The sequence below is a fragment of the Marmota monax genome, unplaced genomic scaffold, assembly GCF_021218885.2.
Source record: "Marmota monax isolate L192 unplaced genomic scaffold, Marmota_monax_Labrador192_F-V1.1 WCK01_AAM20220418_F8-fsc00005, whole genome shotgun sequence".
NCBI classification, from domain to species: domain Eukaryota; kingdom Metazoa; phylum Chordata; class Mammalia; order Rodentia; family Sciuridae; genus Marmota; species Marmota monax.
Genome location: NW_026692254.1, coordinates 22,434,406 through 22,448,005, shown reverse-complemented (window position 1 = coordinate 22,448,005; position 13,600 = coordinate 22,434,406). Strand labels below are relative to the sequence as shown.

At 44.3% G+C, this 13,600-nt stretch overlaps 1 protein-coding gene and 1 non-coding gene across 2 annotated transcripts in view; both read left to right on the top strand.

Moving 5' to 3' along the window:
* Nucleotides 1–13,600, top strand: part of St8sia2 (ST8 alpha-N-acetyl-neuraminide alpha-2,8-sialyltransferase 2) — a 67,766-nt gene that overhangs the window by 13,692 nt on the left and 40,474 nt on the right. The gene's annotated exons all lie outside the window — the stretch shown is intronic.
* LOC124089632 (small nucleolar RNA U109) lies at nt 8,780–8,918 on the top strand. The gene has a single exon (XR_006850817.1). It is a non-coding gene; the product is annotated as a small nucleolar RNA U109 (small nucleolar RNA).

Sequence of the window (13,600 nt, the reverse complement as noted above, 5' to 3'; positions counted from 1 at the left end):
CTTGGAAATAGGTGGAGATTAGCGATTAGCCTCGTTCTGTCTGGATGAGTGGTGCTGTTTTTGTTTTCATATTCTCTCTCTCTCTCTCTCTCTCTCTCTCTCCATCTTCCACTAGATGGTTTTATACAAGGGAAGGATCCGTTTCTGTCCTGTTCATCTTTGTAGATCCAATGCTTGGCTTCTGTAAATGCTCAGTAACTATTTCCCAAACCAGCATTTCAGCAAAACCAGCACAGACAATGGGGCATGATCCAGTCTGCTGGAAAAACCAATTTGTTCCTGATTAGGGGTGGAAACAGCAGTCTTAGAGGGCACTTGTGGTGCCCCTGGAGGAAGGCGTCAGGAGAGCTCCCAGTACTGGTTTCTGTGACAATTGCCCTGAGCTTCATGCCATCATGACAAAGTTGTGTGAGTGATAAGCATCTGCTTCCCTACACTCAGGTGCCCACAAGCCCTGTGGATTTGGGACACTCAAAGACGGATACTGCACAGTGGGGTGCTCGAGGAAAATGCAGTCTGCTGGGGACAGAGTCTTTGTGTGATGGTGAGGTATGTGTCTGGAGGGGAGAGAACAGAGCTCTGGGCTTTGGTTGTGGACTTGTCACAACCAAAAGGGTCAGCAGCCCTTTACCTCTCTGGGCCTCAGTTTCCCCATCTGTAAAACATAGCTTAGACATTCCCGCAGGTCTTCTCCAGCTCTGATGCCTCTTCACTGGGTCACCATCCCAGTGAGCCTCCCTGTGGAGTGGGGTCTAAATTCACTGGAAATAACTCATCCTCTTGCAATGCCACTAAATTCCTTGCCCTGTCATTTTAGACCAGGGCAATAAATAGGTACTAGTCTATTTTCACCTACCACCTGCTCTACCCGAGTACTAAAAGTGAAGAGGAAAGACAAACATGCCTAACATCTGCTTCAGGTCAGGATATTCTCACATCTGATATTCTCACATCTCTGTGAGACCACTTGATAAATTTGCAAGAGGGGGTCACTAGCATTGTTATTCCCCCACCACTGAGAACTGCTTAGAGAATCATTATATTACAGCAAGATTGGTGTTCTGGATAAATTATGCACAATACACCATGTTTTAGAAAAGCACATGAGTGTGTGTAACTAGATGTAGCAAAGCTATTATCAAACATAGCTAAGCTTGGTGACTGGGGAAGCCTTGTTCATTTAGCTATCAGGAAAGTGCATCATCACCAGCAAATATCTTGTGTGTCTGGTGTGTCAGCCTAGTAGTGGTCCCCGGCCTCTGTGTGAAATTGCCATTTAATGAAAACAAAAAATGATAAGTTTGTGCTCAGAGTTCTGGTCATTTGTACTACAGGCCCTCCAAGCAAGAGCCCCCACTGGGGACTTTGAACTACAGGGATACTTCTAGAATAAGTGAAATCAGGCTGGGAGTTGAAGAAAGGGTCCAAGGACTTATCTGGGGAAAGAATGAAGCTGGTGATCCAGGTAGGAAGAATGACCAGAACCAAGGAATTACCTGTGGACAGGGAGCTGCTCTTGTGTTTGTGGCAAGAGAGGTCTGAAAGGACCTTGAGGTGGAGGAAAAGAAGACAGGAAGAGGACTCCAAGCCAGGATGTCAGGTGCTAAAAAAACTTGGATTTGGGGAGATGTTTTTGGTTTAACTTTGGGTATGAAGACTTCTAAATGGTCTCTAATGAAGTTTCAGGTGATCCATGAACTCTTGGAAACTATAGGCATTTTTCTTCTAATTTATGCATTAGAAGATTCATAAATTTGAAAAGATTCTTAAGGGAAGCAATGTGTGCTTAAGACAAGCTGCTATGGACAATTTGAACCCTAGAAATGATTTGAATAAGCCATGAGCAGAAAAGGCTCAAGTTACTAGTAAGGGCAGAAACTAGGAAGACCACCCACATCACCCAGAGTCTGGGCCAGTGTGGTATCTATCAATGGAAAGGCAGAGAGAGTTAGGGTATTGTGGTTACACAAAAGAATGACAACCCTCCAACACTCTTGGGACTATCAATAATGCCTGAATTCCTGAAGCCACTTTTTGGAGAGATAGTTGTTGAAGCAGTTAATGTAGACAAAGTCCCTATAATAGCAAAAGCTTCGATGTTACGCCTTGGTCTTTGCTCTCATTCAAAGAGTTGGAAGCAGAAACTATGGAGAAGAATAGTTAAAGAAGTGAGAGGCCAGAGCTGGGAGCAAGAAAGGCGAGTGCTCCTTGCAGGCAGGCCCTCGAGGAGGATGCTCAAGGATCATTGAGCTCGATACTCGGCTGGTTCCTGGTGACATTTGGGAGACCTCTTTCTTTAGAATGTTGAGGTGAGATGAAATTCTAAAGATAGGTCCTGGATCAAGGAGGACAATGAGAATAGTCTGAAAGGAAGGAGATGCAAGTCAGGGGTGGAGGCAGGCCAGAGAATATTCCGCTAATACAAGAATTTACTTATAAAAATAAGGTAAAGAAAAAACCACAAGGGAGAGCAGGGGAGGGGGAGAGGTTCTCCAGCAAATCCACAATCTTGAAAGCAAAATGGGACCAATGAACAGGGGTGGGATGGGGATGAGGAGGAATAAAGGTTCAGATACTATTAAGGTTCGGATATGTAGTATCCCCAGAAAGCTCCCCATGTGAGAAAACCCAAGAACATTCAGAGGTAAAATGATTAGATTATGGGAGTTGTGACCTAATCCATGGATTAATCCACTGATGTGGATTCACTGGGCAGTATCTGTAGGTGGGTAGGGTATGGCTGGTGGAGGTAGGTACTAGGGGCATGCCTTTGGGGTTTATATTTTGTCCTGGTGAGCTTCTCTCTGCTTCTTTGTTGCCATGTCCCCAGCAGCTTTCCTCCACCCTGCCCCTCCACCATGCCCTTCTGCCATGATGTTCTGCCTCATATTGGGCCCAGAGCTAAGGCATTGACCATCTATAGACTGAGAGCTCCAAAACTGTGAGCCAAAGTCAACCTTTCCTCCTCTACTTTGTTTTTGTCAGGTCTGTTGATAAAAAGCTCACTAAAACAGACAATGAGAATAGTCTGGGGTATGGAGAGGCCAGAAATGCCATGAATTTTAAAGAAAGAAGGATTGGGATCCACCAATCCATCTGGCTCCCGCTTGTCTTCAGGGTAGTGGCCCTGCAAAGCCCTCTGCCTGAGGCTCTTCCCATGGTGCTTAGCAAGGCTGGCTCCCCATCATCCTTTAGAGTTCTGACAAATGCCACCTCCTAAAAGAGACCTTCTGCTTCATTCCCGAGCCTGCCCTTGGTGTGTTATCTGTCTCCTCTCACTGCTACCCATGTGTTTTCTTCTTAGCACCACCCAAGGAATGGGTAGGTAGGTGGGTATTTATAGTTCTGTTCCTTGCTAGAGTTTTTGTCCTTGTGTGTGCAAGTGCACACGTGTGTGTGTACACACGAGTGTGCGTGTCCTGTTTCCAAATTCAATTTTTAGCCTCTTTAAACAGGACACTGTCTGCATCCCCACAGTGACCCCTGCGCCTATCACACAGTAGGTACTCAGTAAGTGCACATTAATTGGATCAAAAATAAGGGAAGAAAGAGAAACTCAGCTATAACTGAGAGTTTTAATAAGAACAATAATCAAAAATACACTTAAGATCAGAATAGCCTGCCAAGCTGTATTCATTACCTCTCACTTTTCACAGTTTACTCATTTTAAGGAGTAAGGAAACTCCTCTTTGCATACTGTTTGTTGAGGTGGCACTAGGGATCACACCAAAGCGCTTGTTCTTTTTTGCTACCTCATTTTTTTTTAACAGTATTGTATCAAAGAGGCATTTCTGTTAAGAAAACAGAGCCGGGAAAGAGGATCTCATTCTCCCCTCCCCCACCAAGTGGTGGGTGGTTTCCTTCCGTCTTTGCCCCCACGTTTTCCCAAAGCACCACCTGCTTCAAATGTGCCTGTTGTAAAGTCCACCCCATGCCAGGGTTTTTACAGGAACATATTATCTGTCCGGAAAAGCAGGGTTAAATCTCTCATCCTTTTGCAGTCTGCTATGTTCAGGTGGAGAAGTCAGCAGGATAAGAATTCTCCTTGCTTCTGGATAATTTTAAACTCCAAAGAATGGCAGCCCCTCACCTCTCTGGCTTCACTCCAGCCTTTTTTCCTGAAATTTTCTACAGAGAACTGGTGGATGGAAGGAGATCTGAGAAGAGGGTGAAGCTCTGAAGCTGCTCTGGATATGAAACCTTCAATGATACCTTGAGCCATTATGCCTAGGGCACCATGTAGAGCCCAGCCCAGACCCTGGAAGCTAAGAGGCCTTTTATGGGTTAGATGTGAGGTGCCCCCCAAAAGCTCATGTGTTTGGCAATGCAAGGAAATTAGAGGTGAAATCATTGGGTTATGAGAGCCTTAATATAATCAGAGCATTAATTCCCTAATAGGCGGTTACTGTAGGCAGGTAGGATGTGGCTGGAGGAGGTAGTTCATTGGGGGCATGCCTTTGGAGTGTGTATTTTGGGAGCTGAGTTTCCTGGTGCCGTGTCCTGAGCACTTTCCTCTACCACACTCTTCTGCCATGATGTTCTCCCTCACCTAAGGCACAGAGCAACGGAATTGGTTGTCTTTGGACTGAGACCTCTGAAACCATGAGCCCCAAATAAACCTTTTCTCCTCTAAAATTGTTCTTTTCAGGTCTTTTGGTCACAGTGGCTGAAAAGCTGACTAAAATAAGGCCTCTGACTTTGATACCCCCTTCAGGCCCAGTCCACCAGGGGGATCTGTGCCGATACTCAGGGCAACAGGAAAAGCAGAGGAAACAGGGACTACCTGTTCATTCCACCTTTGTACCTCTCACCTGTGGATATTTAGAACAGGAACCAGCCTCCCAGCCTTCTGCACAGTTTGAAAATCCTGTCAGAATCTGCTGGAAATATTCAAAGCATAGTCCAGAACCCCCAAGAAGGAGGGCACAGGAATCAAGTCAGAGGGGACAACCCCTGGTTCTTACACACGCACCTTGCCTTGACGTGGCTTAACTTTGGCTTCTGGCATCTGTATGGAGTCAGGTGAAGTGACATAAGCTGGCTCTGCCCTCTGACTTCTCAGTCTGCTTCTCACACCGTCTCAGTTTTGACCCAGTTCTGGTTCTGATGATCCCGCCACCACCACCTTTGACCTAGTTCACCATTTGGAGACAGTCTGTCAGACAGCCAAGTTCCGATTCTGCCTCCAGAGTCCTCCTTGCTAAAAATCCTTGGATATATTTAACCTGTCTCACTGGAATAGGAGGAATAAGAATGCTGTGAAGGGGGGCGGAGGAGGAAACCCATGACAACTGCCCCAGGTAAGGATTCAGGTGGTGGGAACCCTATGACCGTTCCTTTCTTGGCTTTGTACAACCAAGCAAAGTCTTCCTTAAGTCCTCACTCAGACTTGTGAGTCTAGCATCAACCTGCCCACAGGCTTAGGAGTCCCCATTCTCTCTGTGCCAGTCCCCTCCCCATCCTACCTGCTGCTGCAAGCTATAGTGACGTTTGTTGGGTGAAGTCATTTTTCATGCCCTTAATAGACATGACTGGAGTTCATTTATTTCTACACTGAGTTCCCCCCAAGGCAAACAGGAAGCAGCTCACAGTGAGGATCCTAAGATCAGAAGCCCTTTCCAACCCCAGTTCCTCCCAGAGCCTCAGAATTTTACAGAACATGGAATGGGAGAGGTGAGGTGGATGACTGACACCTGCAAAGAAGCATCCTTCCCGAGTCGGACTGCCTTCCTTTTCCTGTACTATCAGTTGGTTAATTGGAAAGTCCAACTAAAGAGAGGTCTCTTAGGAAGCACAAAACTCCTGAATTTTCTTTTCCAGCACTTTTATTTTCTGACATTACAGGAAAATTGACTGTGTCCCTGGGTGTACTGCCTTCTGCATGTGCTTGATTTTATTAGTAAGCCTCTCATCACTGAGAAGGAACAAGAAACTAGCATCCTTGTTGCATCCTCAGTCCTGCCTGAACCTCACAGGGGAGAGGCTCCTGAGCCAGATATGTTTATGCAGAAGGCGACATGAGCTGAGTTTTGCTGCTTGATAAGAATGAGTCCAGTAATCTCAAACTCGGATGCCTTCAGGATCCAGGCAAGCCCACTTACATAAGTATTTCAGTATAAGGCAATAAGAGTGGGGTGGGCTGTAGGAAATGCAGCATATACCTGTCAACCAGAGGACACAGCCACTTCTCAACTCCAGCAATTACTATGGTTCAGTGTTGCTAGATTTTCTGACTGTTCAAAAGAAGTCAGAAATTAAGGTATTTTAAGGTGACCTCTGATTTTTAAAAGGTTAAAACAATGTAAGCCCCCAAATACATTTTTAGGTCAGATAAGACCTGACGCTAGCTGTTTATAAACTCTTACTTCACTAAATGAAAAATAGAGTAAGGAATTTCTAAGAGAGGACTTGATATTCAAAGGCACAACCTTGTAAACTGACTCATGTTCCAGAAACTGCTCGTTGCTTTGCAGAGTTAGCAGGTGGAGAAGAAGATGATGAGGACAGACAGGCAACTTAGAAAGGGTCTTCTGTGCTCTGAGGAGGAATCTGAACTAGATTTTGAAAGCTAGGGGGACCCACGAGGGAAGATTGAAGAGTTTAAAGGAGGGAGAGTCATGTTCACTCTGCATTGCAGAGGGGCTGGCAGACAAGCAGCCCCTGCTCAGGGGCAGAAGATGCAGGCCACAGCGGCAACCCAGGGTGAGGAGTGGGGACACCAGCAATTGCTCTCCTCAGGTGTATGAGCTCAAATCTGAAGGTGGGGGACCCTCAGAGGGGAAGCATGCTGAGGGGCAGAGGGGAGCATAGACAGAGCCCTGTTTCTGAAAGATCTAGTTGGGATGCCACTCTCTGCAAGAACACCAGGTGAGAGCAGGAAAGAGAGATGGTGTGAGGTATATGGAGATAGCCAGGTGTTAGGAATGAGGTATGCAGGGGTGAATCAGAGAGCCACCAGCATATAGATGGACAATGGAAGTTGGGGTTTAACATCCCAACCATATAAGGCAGCATTTGGAGCAACCCCAACATCCAGGGGAAAGGATGGGAACAAGGGGAGAGAGAAGTTCAAAGAAAACCTGGAGAAAGTGTCACTATAGGATGAAGGAGGAAGAAGTCTATGGCTTAAAGGATCGTTTGGGGGTCTCACTCAGTTCATTGACAGAGCAAAGACTTGACCTGAAGCCAGCCTGTGGTAGGACCTGCTCAGGAAGGGACCAGACCCCACTGCAAGGGTCTCTACATGAGGGTCCCATTGGGGTTTTGTCCTGCACAACCTTGTGGACTGTGGGCATGCCTGGCCTATCTCTCGACCATGTGACTTTCAGATGTGCCTCTCATGTGAAGAAAATAAAATGCACAAGGTTATTCTTTGGCAGACTCCCTTCTAGGCAGGGTCCTCGGAACATCATCTGAGAAAACAGCAGAGCATCAGGAAGCATGGTTTTACCAAGGTTAACCCTCACCATTTTCTTTCCTCCATGACTTCTGATGTCTCCCTAAATGTCTGCACTATTGAAAAGCAACCTCCCTAGGGACAGCTATTCCAAGAGGATTGGTCAGGCTCCACAGGCAGCAACTGGTTTGTTTGGGCAATAGTGTCACCTTCAACAACACTGCAAATGACATGCACATCTGTATTATTCAACTTTGTATCTCTGTGACCAAAATATCTGAGAAGAACAACTTAGAGGAGGGAAAGTTTATTTTGCTCATGGTTCAAAGGTTCAGTCCATGGTTGGCTGAGTCCATTGGCCCCGAGTGAGAAAGAATATCATGGAGGAAAGGCATGGTGCAGGAGTGCTTCTCTGTTCATGGCTGATCAGAAAGGAGGGAGAGGATGCCGCAGTCCGGCTGCAGCAAAATAACCGGGGGGTGACGAACAACTTGTGTAGATTGATACAGCAGGAATAGGAGCCGTTTATTGTAGGACAACAGAGGTATTTATACATTCCACACAGCTTATCTTAATTTGCATAAACTCGATACATCAGTCAACCAATAAGAAATCTCCACACTTAATGGCTCGCTGGCATTACTTCACAAACCACTCCCTCTGGCATTTTGCCAGGCGCCATCCTGACTTGTTTACAGACTCTAACAAGAGGAGGGTGAAGGGACCTCAGGAAAGATGCATTCTTCCAAGACATGCTCAAGTGACCCACCTTCTCCAGCCATGCCCCATTTGCCTGCAGGTACCACCCAGACAGTTTCTCAAACTGGGATGAACTGATTAGATTGCAGCTTTCACAGTCCAGTCATTTCACCTCTGAACATTCCTCATCAACACAGGAGTTTTGGAGGGACACCTCATAGCCAAACCATAAGGGCATCTGTCTAGGGCATCTCAATTTAGTCCTACAGCAAAGTCTCCATTTACAAGACTGAGAGAAGTCCAGAGCAGCAAGACAGGAGCCCATCAGGATCCAGAACTCCAGTCTCCTAACTGATGGTCCTGCCCATCCTCCTTTTTTCTGACACTGAGTCTTCCTGAATAGTGATCATAATGGCCACCAGAGCAGAACATGTGGCCATTTCCCTATGACCAGCCATGGTCATGAAGGAGACACATCAAACACACAGAAGAAAAGCAACTTCAAAGTTTTCTCCAGCCCAGGTACCCTCCAGGAATTTTCTCATGAAAGACTGCAGCTGACGTTAATAGGGATGCTGTGTCTGAATGCAGGTCCATCAAGAAGGGAACAAAAAGGAAGGAAGAAAGCAAGGTTGAATGCAGAGGCCTTTCAAGTCCCCGCCAGGCAGGTTCAAGAGCAGAGCATGTCATGTTGGACAGGCATTCTGTATCTCTTGAAAGAGCATGGATTTATCCATACTAGACAACATGAATGAAATGAGACGTTCTCAGGGCTGCCAACCTTTCAGTTAAGGTTTTGTGGCAGTATACTTCTTCTACAATAAAAAAGGGGAAAATGACAGTCGAGGTTAATGCTGCATATGCAGCAAGAGGCCCAGTGACTGTCATTAATGGAGACTAAATAACTGGGCAATGGAAGATTCAGTGCATTTCCATATGAAACTGTTCCAAAGTATAGCTTTTAATGTCTGGGCCATGTTTTAACCTTATTGGTGTGATGTACTTAGAGAGTCTAACTTGAATATTTTCTCAATTAGCTAACCAACTGTCTCACAACTTATTTGTTGAGTAACCTTTGCTTTCTCCTGATTGTTTGGTATGCCCTTTACTGTCTATTAAATTCTTAACTGCCATAGGTTAAAGGCAGGTGCAGGGACAGCCTTCTGCAGGCACACGAGGTTTGGCCACCTTTGGATCACCCTCTGAATCCCTGTTCTGTGGGTTTACTTGTGGGGTGACCCTGGAAAATTCCATAACCTTTATGAGCTTTGAGTGTCTTGTGTATAAAACAGAATAAGAAATAAGAACACTAATATATCAGCCCTCTGGCACAGTGCCTGCCACATGGTAGGGCTCAAGCAAATGAAGTAGTCATTGATATTTTAATTGGTCTGTTGGAATCTGCCTCTCCTTCACATGCTTGTCTGGAATAAGGCTTGTCACCTGGGATAATTTAGACATCACTCTCAGGAAGTAAACCTTGGTGGCAGGAAGGAGACAATTTAGTTTGGAAATAAATAAAAAATTATGACAATGTTTTCTACTTGGAAATTTTATTTAACTATCACTTTAAAAGAAAAAAATATAGAAGGTAATACTGAACAAAATCTTATTGATGTGAGTATAAAGATTTTAATTGTGGGAACTTCCATGAGGGGAACCAAAAGAATCAAGGAGGTATTTTATGTCATTGTAAGTGGACCCTTAAAATGTTTCAAAGAGATTATTTAAAATAATGGATTTCTGAGCCAGAAGGAATCTTGATTCCCTGTAAACTCAACCCATCCTTTCACTTGGGATTGTCATCATGTCTCTTCACAACAGCAGGTCTCCTCCACAGGGTTCTCACCAGGGGTTTGCCTCTCTAGTCTTACAGTGGAGAAGCTCTGCCCAGGGCCACGTGGTGATCCAGGGAGAAGGTACACACCAGACCCAGATCCAGGAAGAAGGAAGTGGCCACCATTGCTGAACACTGATGGGGTTCAAATAAGATAGCAACTGAGAAATGCCATTGCAGAGTGGTCATATGAGAGCTCCTTGGACGGAGTGACGGGGACACAAACCAGATTGGAGAGGAACAAGTAGAGGATGGAGTGAAGAAACAGATGACCAGTGTAGACATGTTTCAAATGTGCTGGTGAGAGAGAGAGATAACTGAGGGGAATATTAATAGTAATTAATAATATTAGTATTATGAATAGTATTTATTATTATTATTTATTATTGTTGCGTAAAATTGAGATAATATTGAACAAACATATATTTAAATGCTCTGAATGTGAGCCAGCAGCATGGCATAATAATTAAGATCTGAGTTCTTCAGTCAGCCTACCAGGTGCAAGTCCTGGTGGACCTTTTCAGTGGCTCTGTGGGCCCAGGAAAATTTTTCACCTGCCCTGAACCTCAGTTCCTTCATATGTAGAAATGGATAATCATTCCTGCCCCTCAGGACAACTGCAAGGTACAAATGAACTCATGTGAAATGTGTGGAGCCTACTAATGTAGCCCAAGTTACATTAGTCCCAGGGTAGATATTAGAATTATTACATAGCTAAAGAAAGCTGTTGAAGACATGGAAGAGAGAAAATGTGGCCAATAATAAGAGTCTCAAAAGGCAAGACGGGACATAATTCAGAACACAAGCAGTCACTTGCATTGGATAAGAGGACAGCTGGTGTCTTCATTGTAACAAGAGAAAGGCGGGAGGCTGAGTCCTATTAACAAATATTTATTGACCCCTAGAGATACTGTGCCCAACACTGGGGATGGCAGCCAAAAGACAGGTCCGTGTGTTCATCATAAAGCTTACATTCTAGTGGCAGAGTCTGACAATGCCTTTAATAAATGAATATAGTTATGAGAAGATTAAAGCTGGAAGTCTGGTAGGGGGAGAGCCACAGTGGTCAGGCTACATGGAGGCTATTTTAAATGGAGGTTCTGAAAACTGCCCGCCCCGCCCCCTGCCAAAAGGTGACATTTGCACAGAGATTTGTAGGAAGAAAAGCATTCCATGGGGTTACCTGAGGGACAGACATTATGCAGATAGGGACCAGCTAGTACAAAGGTCCTGAATCTGGAGATTGCCTGGATGTGAGTGGGTGAGCTGCAGGTGGAGCAGCAGGCTTTCCCTCAGTCCCCTCTAAGGCATGCTTCCAAGAAATGGAATCCTCTTTCTACAGAAGAGGGACACCTTCAACTTTTTTGATGCATGTCTTCATTTTGTAACTCTTTAGAGCACATGGACTGTGCAGGAAATATGGAAATATGCCTTTGTGGCAATACTGGGATGAGCAGGACCCCAGACTATGCTTGGTTGCAGTCTCTGTGGTTGGTGGTGAAGCTGAATGCATGGGACAGTAGTAGCTGAGGGTAAGGACCACCTGTTGCAGGTGAGGACCAGGAAACCAGGACACACACAATAGGCCCTGGCTCACCATAGAGCAGGAGGACTAAGAAAAGTCACCATGGCCACAAACATCTTTAGAAGTCGACTTCTCTTCCAGCTTTTCACCAGCTCCAGCTCAATCGACAGCATACATATGGATCACCTTGGAGTTTTAGCTGCTTCAGTTTCTGGGTTTTTGAATGGTAGGGATTTTAGAATGCAGCATAATCTTCAATGTCTGTAATGTAAAGTCTGTCTCCTTTAAAAGAGACAGGAATGTAAATCGGAGGACAAGCCTTATGTGAATTAATAGCGCCAGCTAATGTATCTTCCCTGGTCAATACCTCCATTTACTCTGAAAGTGTTCTCATTTGGATAAAATACATATATACATATATATATATATATATATATAGTGGACCCTCTGGTTATAAGTGATCCACAGTTTCATGATGAGAAAGAGGAAAGATCAGGAATAAGGATGGTGGGAAATTCTTGGCATCTGAGTGACTTGTTTACTTGCATTTTGATGTGCAGATGCCTGTAAGTACTTTTATGTAAAGACTAGGAAAATTGACTGGAACATAATCAAAGCTCTAGGTTCTAGGGGATGTTTTCTGAAGTTGAGCAAAGGAGAGAGCCAAGAGTGAACTGGCACCTTTTTGTACACCAAAGAAAGCTGATTAACAAGCAAAAATTTGGTAAAATCAAAGCAAATGGACAAATCAAATGAAGCTAGTATTTAAGTGAAAAAAGAAAAGATAGCAAGAAAAGTGCTGAGCAGTCGATAAGGAGAGCTCAGGGATATGAAAGACAGCATGAGCTTGCTGACTTAACACTCCCTGTTGGCCTCTGCAGTACCCTCCCAGTGCCAGAGATTTCAACTCTCATGGAGACACCACTGTCAAGGCTGAAACCTACACTCATCTCCAGAGCCACCAAGGCCAGCAGTACCTCAGTATCGATGAGGTTCAAGAGCATCCGCACAGGATATGACTTGCAATATACGAACAAGTGTCCTAAATTCTTTTGTGCATGGCAGGAAATCTGATAGATCTAACCTGATGGGCAAGAAGTTGCATGTTTGGAAAGGGAGGAAAGCATTGGCTTGGGTAGCACAGATAATAAGCCTACATTTGGTGCAAAAAACATACTAGAAGTGTCACTTGTTCCTTGTAAAACTGAGGCCATTGCAAGGGGGGCCCCTGTGCTATCATGTTGGGTCCTCTGGCGATACAGAAGTGACCATCGAGTTCCAACCTTCAATATTCTCCATGATGGTTCTCATACTGGTGATGATCTGGTAGGGCAGGAGCTCATGGTCCTCCCTGTTGGAGCTGAGACTTTAGGAAAGCCATGCTTAACCATAAGGAAAATAAGGCTAACATGACTTCTTTATGGAGCACAAAGCGGCATCTTTCTCCTCACATTCTAGAATGGGGTAAGCAACATTCTGTAGCTCAAAGGTCACACCCAGCCACCTGCCTGTTATCATGTGGTCCTCAAGGCAAAAAAAAAGAATAACTTTTAACATCTAGTGATTTGCAACATGTGGTACAACCAACTGTTCTAAATTTTTGCATTTATTCGCTCATGTAGTCTTTCCAACAACCCTAGGAAATTGATACTATTACTCATTCTATAGAGGAGTAAACAAATGTAAGCTTATCCAGATAGGATAAGTAATAAGCTAAGATTATCAACTAGTAATTATTTGGGGAAGATTTCAGACTCAGAGCATCTTATCTCAGAGCTTGCTCTATTAATCTACTTTCTCATATGAAAGGTTCTCAACACCATAAAGGTAGAACATAAGTTCCAAAAAATATTTGGATAACACGTTCCAGAGAGTTGACAGGAGAGAAGATAAACAGTGTCTCTGAATCAAAGGAAGGCTTAGCAGAAGATTGAGCCCACATTTCCATCATCATGACAGGAATACCAACTCAGAACCCCAATTATCAAAATCTTACCCCACAAAAAAGAAATTGCATTCTTCTCATTATAAACCTCATGAAATTTTTTATGTATGAAAAAAATTAGATAGAATTATTATTATATTTTTAATATCATCAATAAAACATTTGTAGAAATGTTTCTCTCTTATTACTTAAGGACAT